This window comes from Bidens hawaiensis, unplaced genomic scaffold, assembly GCF_021521415.1.
Source record: "Bidens hawaiensis isolate Kalapana, Puna unplaced genomic scaffold, B.hawaiensis_p1.1 tig00017856_1, whole genome shotgun sequence".
NCBI classification, from domain to species: Eukaryota; Viridiplantae; Streptophyta; class Magnoliopsida; order Asterales; family Asteraceae; genus Bidens; species Bidens hawaiensis.
This window is the reverse complement of record NW_027492693.1, coordinates 448,057-457,404: the sequence shown is the minus strand read 5'-3', so window position 1 is coordinate 457,404 and position 9,348 is coordinate 448,057. Positions and strand designations below refer to the sequence as shown.

The 9,348-nt window shown below is 38.7% G+C and overlaps 1 pseudogene; it reads right to left on the bottom strand.

The window, feature by feature from the left end:
• Window positions 1–651: 651 nt before the first annotated feature.
• On the bottom strand, window positions 652–1,424 carry LOC143554837 (protein MIZU-KUSSEI 1 pseudogene; annotated as a pseudogene).
• Between the last annotated feature and the right edge of the window lie 7,924 nt (window positions 1,425–9,348).

The window sequence follows — 9,348 nt, the reverse complement described above, 5'->3', positions numbered from 1 at the left end:
CAAGCGTGCGTTGCCACACTCACTTCCAAATGAATGCAAGGAAACATGTCAATATATGATGATGATTAAAGGAGTCATTGATCGGTCAATTTTACATCACACAAACACCCATTATTTGGAACTTGTAAATATAAAAATGATTATAATCTGCGAAAAGATTTCACCATAAAGTTAATGGTAAAAGGTGAAAGATAGGATTATCATTGGATTTGTTAAGGTATAAGTCGACAAATATGAGTTATTAAAATTAATTAATTTAGTTTTCTGACCAACTGTCATCACTTATTAGGGCAAACAGAGTAAAAGGAGGATGGATGGATTTGGGCAGCAACATGACATGGGTGAAGAAAACTTCCCACTCCGTGCATCTAAGAATACAAGGTTAACGTTGCCTTCTTTTAAGTTTATTTAGTGATTGGTCCAAAACCAACAACCCTCTCCTCTTCTATAGACTTTTTCGTTTGCGGTATAGCTTACAATTATTTTCAAAATTTAAGAATACAACAACATTAACCACTAAATACACATCCAAACTAATAGATCGATCTTTTTAAAATTTGAGGTGTATTACATATATGATTTCTAAAATCTAGATATTAGCTAGCCAAAAAAAGAAGCACATACATGAAGAACCAAACCTTGAGTTACATTAGCTAAAATTTAAGATCCAAATCTCAAACTCTAAGAAGATAAATACTAAGTTCTGGTCCTACATTGCTATCTGGATTCATCATGTAAAATGCTTCAGAATCTTTTGATCCCACAATCCTCTCAAACCTTGCTCTCATATACATCAACTCTCCTTCACCCTCACCCCCCGGTAACACTCCGGCGCCCATCGTAATCGGTCCAATAGAATTAAACACCTTCCATTCATCCGGCCCACAATCACGCCTCATTGCATAACCACATTTCTTGCCATTGCAGTATGTCCTCCAAAGTGGCTCATCCAACAGCTTAAAACCCTTCTTAACCTCACTCTTTTTATCGCATTCCAAGGCAATCCGAACCTGCCCCGACGCCATTTCTCGAACCAGGAAGCTAGTCGGGGTGGCTAGCTCCACTAGGAAAGCCGGGCCAAGCTTCGGGTCCTCTTGGAACGCGACGTGGACGTGACCACGTCTATACCCAAAAAGGGTGCCCGTGGTCTTTTTCAGACCACCAGACCGGCTCTTGCTAAAAGCAAGAGCCGATCGGAGCTTAGAAACCGACACGAAGGTCGGTTTCTTTCTCCTTGGTGTCGCATGGGGCACCGGGTGGTCGTCATCTTCCTCGGTGACACATGCAAATGATGATGATGAATGGAAATTGAGGATCTCTTCATCGTCATCATCATCTTCAGGTTTCTTTTTCCAGTGGAAGTATCTTCTTGAGAAAGAAAAGGAAGAATCTTGAGGGGTTTTGGCAGCCATGATTGACCTCATCTTAAGAAATGGAAAGATTGGGGTGAAAAGATTGTGGTTTTTTTCTCCTTCTTTAAGGGGTTTGGTTTGTGAGACTCGGTACTGACAAAAGATGGTGATCAGTCCCCACCAACTATTGAAACACACTTATTTTACTATTAGGGGCTGTTTCAACTTTCAAGTTGATAAACATAATATAATGGTAGGTGGTTTGGAGTTTTTTTCTTAGGCTTTTTTTGTTTTGTATCAAAGCTCATTTGTACGTTTTGAAATATGTGTACGTTTTGAAATATGGACAGAATGTAAGGGGAATTCGAATTTGGGTAATGAGCTATGGCAAATGTTATAACTTTTTGGAAGAGACACCTCTGCTATAGTGAGATATGTCTTTAAAAAATGATATAAAATGTAGTGTTTATATATATCCTGAGATGATAAAATTATGAGTTCTCTAAGCTCAATGCGATTGAAAAACGATTCAAATTTGATTTTCTTAATTAGCACTTAATCACAAATTAAATAAATAACTAGAACCAGTTCTATGTATGCATCGTCTCCTTTCCTTTCCTTTTGATTTATTATACATCTTATCTTGCGTGACATAAAATTTAGAAATATGAATATTTTTAATAAAATCAGAGAATCCATGGAGACAAAGTAATGTCGTACATGAGTGTAGAAAGTAATAGTTACTGACTTATGTTGAAAAATGGTCAGGAGTGAAAGTAAAAGCCAACACCAAACAATACCGGCCGAGACCATTTCCCACTTAAGTTATGTTTTTGTCTTCTTTTTCTTATATCATTGTAACAGCCAAAGTATGTTGCTCCATTTAAGGTAGTTAATGTTCTTCCTTTACAACATAATGTTTTGCACAACTTATCTTGAATTTGTACCTATGTATAGCTACAACAATAAACTTGAAATTATATATAATAAAAAAAAAGATTGAAAACATGAACTTTGATATCCAATTTTTATAAGCATGGGATATTCAATCCCGTGAAAATTGAAGAACTTTGCTGTCATGTTCATTCGGACATAAATTGTCAGCCACAAATTATGTAATTTTCATTATGATGATGAATACTTTCCTTCAATTTTAGAGATTTCTAAGTTTCTTTTATTTAATTATGAGGTAAACAGGTTTATATTTCATATATATGTACATGTGAAAATTAATTACTTTTTAATTTTAACAGTTAAATACCATCTAGTCTTTCACTTACAAGTATTTGAATCCATATTATTTTTACAGGGTAAACATCACACCACTATATAACTAGATCATGCCAACATGGGTAATTAATTACTTATTACTTTACATCTGATGCACTATTATTTACCCTTTCATTTGAATTAGGGGTTTTTATCATAACCTCATCTCATAAAAAACCATCTCTCAAACATGTATTTTAATGCATAAAGCCTACTAACCTGTCCAGACTCCAAAAGTTAGATCATTACATTTGACAAACTAATTATTTATAACAAAAAATATTTTGTTAACCAAGTTAGTGTCAAATGGCGTAACATGAAAGGAATTTGAAACATGAAGTATGTTTTCTGAAATTTCTTTTGCTAAAGGACGACCACTGAAAAAACGATCAAACGTAAAGGACGTCTTTTGCTATTTTGTCTTTAATAAAAAAACAAAAAAAGTAAAAAACACAAAAATGTTTCCACCGTCTTCCTCGTTCTTAAAAAAAAGAAAAAAAAAACTCGAAACAGACACAATGTTGAGTGAAAAAGACCAGTGTGTCTTTTTGTTTATCATTGTGTTTTATGTTTAATTTCGTTATTGATTGTTTCTTTTTTCCTTGAGATTGTGTTATATTAGTCAACATTGTGCTATATTTTGTTCGTCCTTGTGTTATATTTTGCGAGTTATTGTGTCTTTTTTAGTTATAATTGTGTCTTTTGTTAATTTTCGTCATTGTGTCTTTTGTCTCTGCATTGTGTCTTTTCAGTTATTTTATTTTATTATTATTTTTCTTTGGAACTAGAAGGGTGAGGGAAACATTTTTGTTTTTTTTATTTTTAAATTTTTTATTTATATTTTGAGTTATGATTTTTTTTATTAATTTTTTGGAATTTTTTTAGGGGTTTTTTGTATGGCCACAAATCCGTCTCTCTCTTCTCATTTTTGTCCCCCTTTGTATTTTAACCTTTCCCTAGTAATATAAAGTAATTAATGAACTCTGGAATGAAACATATGTAAATGATTTTTTGGTTTGGGGATATAACTAATGAACTTAGGAATGTGAAATACGTTTTTTAACGGCAATTTGAATAATTGACGAGCTATTGACGCACCCGATCATCTCCATTCTAGCCATAGGTCGAAACTCACCATTGGTAAGAAAATTTCATGGTCCAACCTAAAATAGGGATGAGTTCGGGATGGTACCGGTAACAATCCCGAAAATTTAAAATATTTGGTACCAGTACCGAAATGTTCGGTTCGATACCGGTATTTCGTGCAAATTCGGGAAATAGCGGTACCGTACCGAACCAAACCGAACCGTACAGCTACCGTACCAATACTGAAAACTAAAAACTTGGTACCGATGATACCAAATCGGTACTGAAAACGCTCATCCATAACCTGAAACTCCCTAATTAACCCTACATCTCTTTAAAAAAAACCCACTTTACCTCACCACCCTCACAATCGTCCAGCCCCCACCGTCACTATCACCACCACAACCTCCTACTCCTGCAACGACTCGCCAGAGATACATCACCAACATCGTCGCCGCATCGATGCCTTTGAACTCCATGGCGTGAAGCTCAAGTGAATCGTCAACTACCGTTCAAACTCAAATGACAGAGATTCAAACGCCACGGCATATGCCAGTCACGGCGGCGGTCGTTTTCTCCGGTCAATTCACAAAAACACACATCGGACATTCCTTTACAGGAAGCCTAATCAGCGTTCTCGTAAATAGTCATTGCAATATTAGCCACGTTGTGCTCTGTTTCCCGGTGATCGGCCGATGTAGACGGCGGAGAGCGCCGGAGTTCCAATAACGGAGCCGGTTTTTGGAAGAGGTTAATGTATTTGCTGCAACTTTATAACATAATTACATATGTAGTGGAATGGGTAAAGTGGGATTTGTAACACACAATTTATTTAATCGAATTTCAATGGATGGCCTGTGTTGATGAGGTAACAGTGGCCGGAAATTTGAGAGCTGGAAAAGGGTTTTAGGATTAGAACATGTCAGGAGGTGTTTGGTACTGAGAATGAAATTGTAGAGAAATGGAATTGTAGAGAAATGGAATTGGTCTGGAGAATGAGAATTGACTGTTCTGTTTGGTAGTACAGAGATTTCAGTAGAGAAATATAGCTGAGAATCATTTCTCTTGTTTGGTACATAGAAAATAAACAGAGAATTATATCAACCTGGACCATACAGAGTTTTGGGGCTGGGGTGAGCTTGGTTGCGCCTGCTTTTCTGCGGAAGAAAAACTGGTTGATTGCAACCTGGACCATACAGAGTTCTGTTTTCCCCTTCTTTCGTTGTTGCGCGGTGCCTCTGCTTGATGCCCCCTTTTTCTCGCTCTATCTTGGGCAATTTGTTTTTCATTTCTCGCGAAGACTCGCGATGCTTCCATTAGCTTGGCCCAAGTGGTTGGCATGCCATCTCTGCTCACGAGAGCTCGGCGGAGTTGATCACTGCGCGCGCCTTGTATAAAGGCCACGCGCAATAGTTGCTCAGTGATACCTCCGATTGCCAGAGACTCCTGATTGAAACGAGTTATGTAGTCTTCAATCGTTTCATCATTCCTGCGCACGCAGTGCATGATGTCATCAGGGTCGCGCGTGTGTCTGCGCTGCTGTACGAAGTGAACTTGGAACTTTTCCAATAGTTCATCGAACCCATCGATTTGCCCAGTCGGCAAGCTTTCGAACCAGACACGCACCGCGCCCGTGAGACAGCGAGCAAACATGTGACACCATGTTGGCATCGTCCAGCTTTCTAGGTTTTCAGTGTTGTAAAAACCTTGTAAGAAATCGTCTGGATCTGTTGTGCCGTCATATTTGCCCAAACCACTTGGCATCTTGGTTTTGTGCTGAATGGGGGCCTTCGCAATGCGCTCAGTGAATTTTGAATGTTTCACCAAGATGGCTGGCCTGTACGGTGTGGTTACATCCACTTGCCCTCTCACTGGTGGGCTGTACGGTGTGTGCAGATCCAGATCGGCTTTCGCTCCAGGCGCCATGTTCATGTGCGCGCGAAGCTGTGAGCCTCCTGCATGAGTATCTCGCGTCCTCCTCATGCTGTGCACTTCTTCATCACTAAACTCAGCGTGTTCAGTGTGAACAGAGTGACCCTCTTCCGGCGCGCGCGCCCTTTTTGTTCCTTGAATGGTTTGCTTATCAAACGCTAGCCTTTGTGTTTTGTGTTTGACCAGCTCATTGTACTTGTCCATTAGACGCCGTTGCTCGTTTATGAGCCATTCTTTAGGGTCATTGGTTTCATCTTCTGGACCCATTGGTCCTTTTTGTTTCGCGCCGGTAAGATTTTGGAACGTGAGATCGTCTGGAGGAGTTTCAGTCTGGCCATGAGGAGTTGTGATGAAGGGACGGTTACTGGTGGTGCGCGTAGAATCACGCGGCACCCTCAGAAACTGCTGTCCCTCATTAACATCCTCACGTTCAATATCCTCCAGAACTTGATCGACGTTACGAACACCAGAAACCATGGTGAAAATTTGTTTTTTAGAGAACTGATGAGATTTTGTTGCCGTTGTAACAGGGGATGGCGCCAATGAAGAAACGTGGATCGACTCACTGCTGTCGATCCACTTTCCTCGGGTGTGATTATGCTATTCCACCGATGGTTCTCTGGAATCTGGATTCTTCCACCTACAAAATGAGCAGCACCGTAAACTTACCCCTCAGAAAGGGACAGAGGGGTCCTCTTTGGGGTAACCCTCCGGTGTGAGAATAAGAATTTGTAGGAGAAGATAATAATCTGAGAATAAGGAAATTGGAGTGTATTGCTTAATATAGCTGAATACTGTGTGATAGGGTATGCCTCTCCTTGTGGAGTTGATGTGGTATTTATAGTGCTAGGGTTTCCAATGATTGGGCTCAGACCCAATTAGGGCCTTTTTGGCCTCCTCCTATTGCTTCGCGCCACGTGTCCTTGGGACACCTGGTGCTTTTTCATTGATTATTGCACATGGGTTTTGCTGAGTTGTCCACCTTTCATTGGCAGCTGTCAACATCAGCATATTCTTATTCCTTAAAAAGATACCTTCTGGAAGGTTGTCTGACGTGCACAATCAAGGTTGCCATAATCCTGATTTGGATAAGGACGAGGTTGATTATGTGCATGTGTGATATGCGCCTATCCTGAGGATGCGCGATGTCTTCTCTTTATTCTCACGCGCAGATGTTTCATGCGCAGATGTGATATGCACAAGCATGTGATATGCGCCACGCGCGGATGCGCTACGCGCAGATGTGATCTGCGCGCAGATGTGATATGCGTGAGCATATATGGTGCGTGAGCATATGTGGTGCGTGAGCATATGTGATATGCGTGAGCATATGTGATATGCGCCATGAGCATAGGTTTTGGCTTTGTGCCTTCATAATGTCTTGATTTCAAGCCTCTTGTCTATATCTTGTGGGTTGACCCGCCTCGCTCGGTGTTGAGGCGGGTACATACCTCTTCACATGGGATATTCAATCCCGTGAAAATTGAAGAACTTTGCTGTCATGTTCATTCGGACATAAATTGTCAGCCACAAATTATGTAATTTTCATTATGATGATGAATACTTTCCTTCAATTTTAGAGATTTCTAAGTTTCTTTTATTTAATTATGAGGTAAACAGGTTTATATTTCATATATATGTACATGTGAAAATTAATTACTTTTTAATTTTAACAGTTAAATACCATCTAGTCTTTCACTTACAAGTATTTGAATCCATATTATTTTTACAGGGTAAACATCACACCACTATATAACTAGATCATGCAAACATGGGTAATTAATTACTTATTACTTTACATATGATGCACTATTATTTACCCTTTCATTTGAATTAGGGGTTTTTATCATAATCTCATCTCATAAAAAACCATCTCTCAAACATGTATTTTAATGCATAAAGCCTACTAACCTGTCCAGACTCCAAAAGTTAGATCATTACATTTGACAAACTAATTATTTATAACAAAAAATATTTTTTGAATAAAAATATGATTTTAAATCAATTCAACCCAGCCCATTTTGTTACCAAGAGTGACTGGTTTTCACTCATTACCCTACACACATAACCTACCTATTTTACCACCTCCATGTAAGACGCTTACCAAGAACTGAATCAACCATTACATTATAGCATCACAGTGACAGCTTGGGAGCTAGCTTTCATCTACTAGAAACTCATAAAGTGTCTTAAGATTATATACTTAAGAGTTTGAGCATCAAGAAAGTTGTTATTATCCAATAAACTGCATCAATAACCAAGTTAGCGGAAAAACTATGAACACACTACATTATTTATAGCCGAAAGGACAACTCATAGAATCTATAAAGATATGTTAGAAAAATATAATTTGCAGTTAAATTATATGGTTGGTAATGGAAGATTGATGCTATTAGTTTAACTGCTTTATTAACTATTTTTTATTTTTTGTTGTTTATGTTGATTTTTCTGGTGTCGTAGCTCAGCCTCTTGCTGGGTTTTATGGAGATTCTCTTAGGATGAATGAATGTTTTCGCTTGTTAAAAAAAAGTAACATTTCTGTTAATCTTTTCTAAAAAAATAAAAAGAATTCAGGAAAACACACATCATTTATTTATAACGGCACACGCAGGGATAATGAGAAGAAGAATGTGAAAGTGGAGAAACCAAAATGTCAAAAAGTTGGTGTTTAATCATGACTAATAACATCGAGCCAACAAGTTTTGGCCACAAAGGTTCTCTCTTTCTTTCATAATTTTAATTCTACAAATCAAAAGCTGAGAGCCACATGTTACAACTTGTTGCCTTTTTATTTTACAAAATAGGGACACATATAATTGATTTTTTTTTGTGGCTTAAATAATTAACTTCTTTACCGGATTATTTTTATGCTTTTATATTGTAAAATGGGAGGAGATTGTTTCCTTTCAAAATGAAAGGAATTGAAAAGAAAGGAAAAGATGTGGGAAATGAAAAAGAAAATGATAGAAAAGGAAAGGAAAAAAAGGTTTTTCTTTCCTTTCTTTCGGTTAACAAACCCGGGAACACAGCGTTTGTGGCCATATGTCTATTATAGTTGTTGCATGCCGATGTCAAAACAAGGTTCTTTATCATTAGCTAATTGAAGAAACACTAACCGGACCCCGGGCAGATTACGGGTAACCTGGGGGTTAGATAGATGTTTCCCACGAGGGGTTGGACCCAGAGAAGATGGTTCTTCTGATAACCTGCAAAATAGACACCGTGAGCTTGTCACTGAGAAGGGGGGGTTCCTCCTTGTGACCACCCTCCGGCGTGAGAATCAGACTAGATTGCTCTTTAAATATAAATGTATATTAAGAGATTGCTAGAGCAGATATCAGGTATAATATGATGACAATATGGTAAGATATGATAAGATGAGATGGTCATACCATTTGTGGTATTTATAGCCGAAGGTAGGTTTCCAAGGAGGTGTGGCCGGCTGCAATAGTATTCCTGTTCAACCAACAGTAGCCTACGCACGTGCCCTGCTGGTAGTTGGTGGGTAGGCAGCGGCTGATAGTGACCAGGCCTGCTGTATACTATTCCTTTTCCACCAACTGCCGGCTACGCACGTGGTATGACAGGAGTTGGTGAGTAGGCAGCGGCTAATAGTGACATACAGTGCAGGAGCATGCTGCTCGCCATACTGTTGTCAATAAGCTGTCGTATCTTTAGTCAGATCTTTTGCCCATACCTCGTCAGGTAC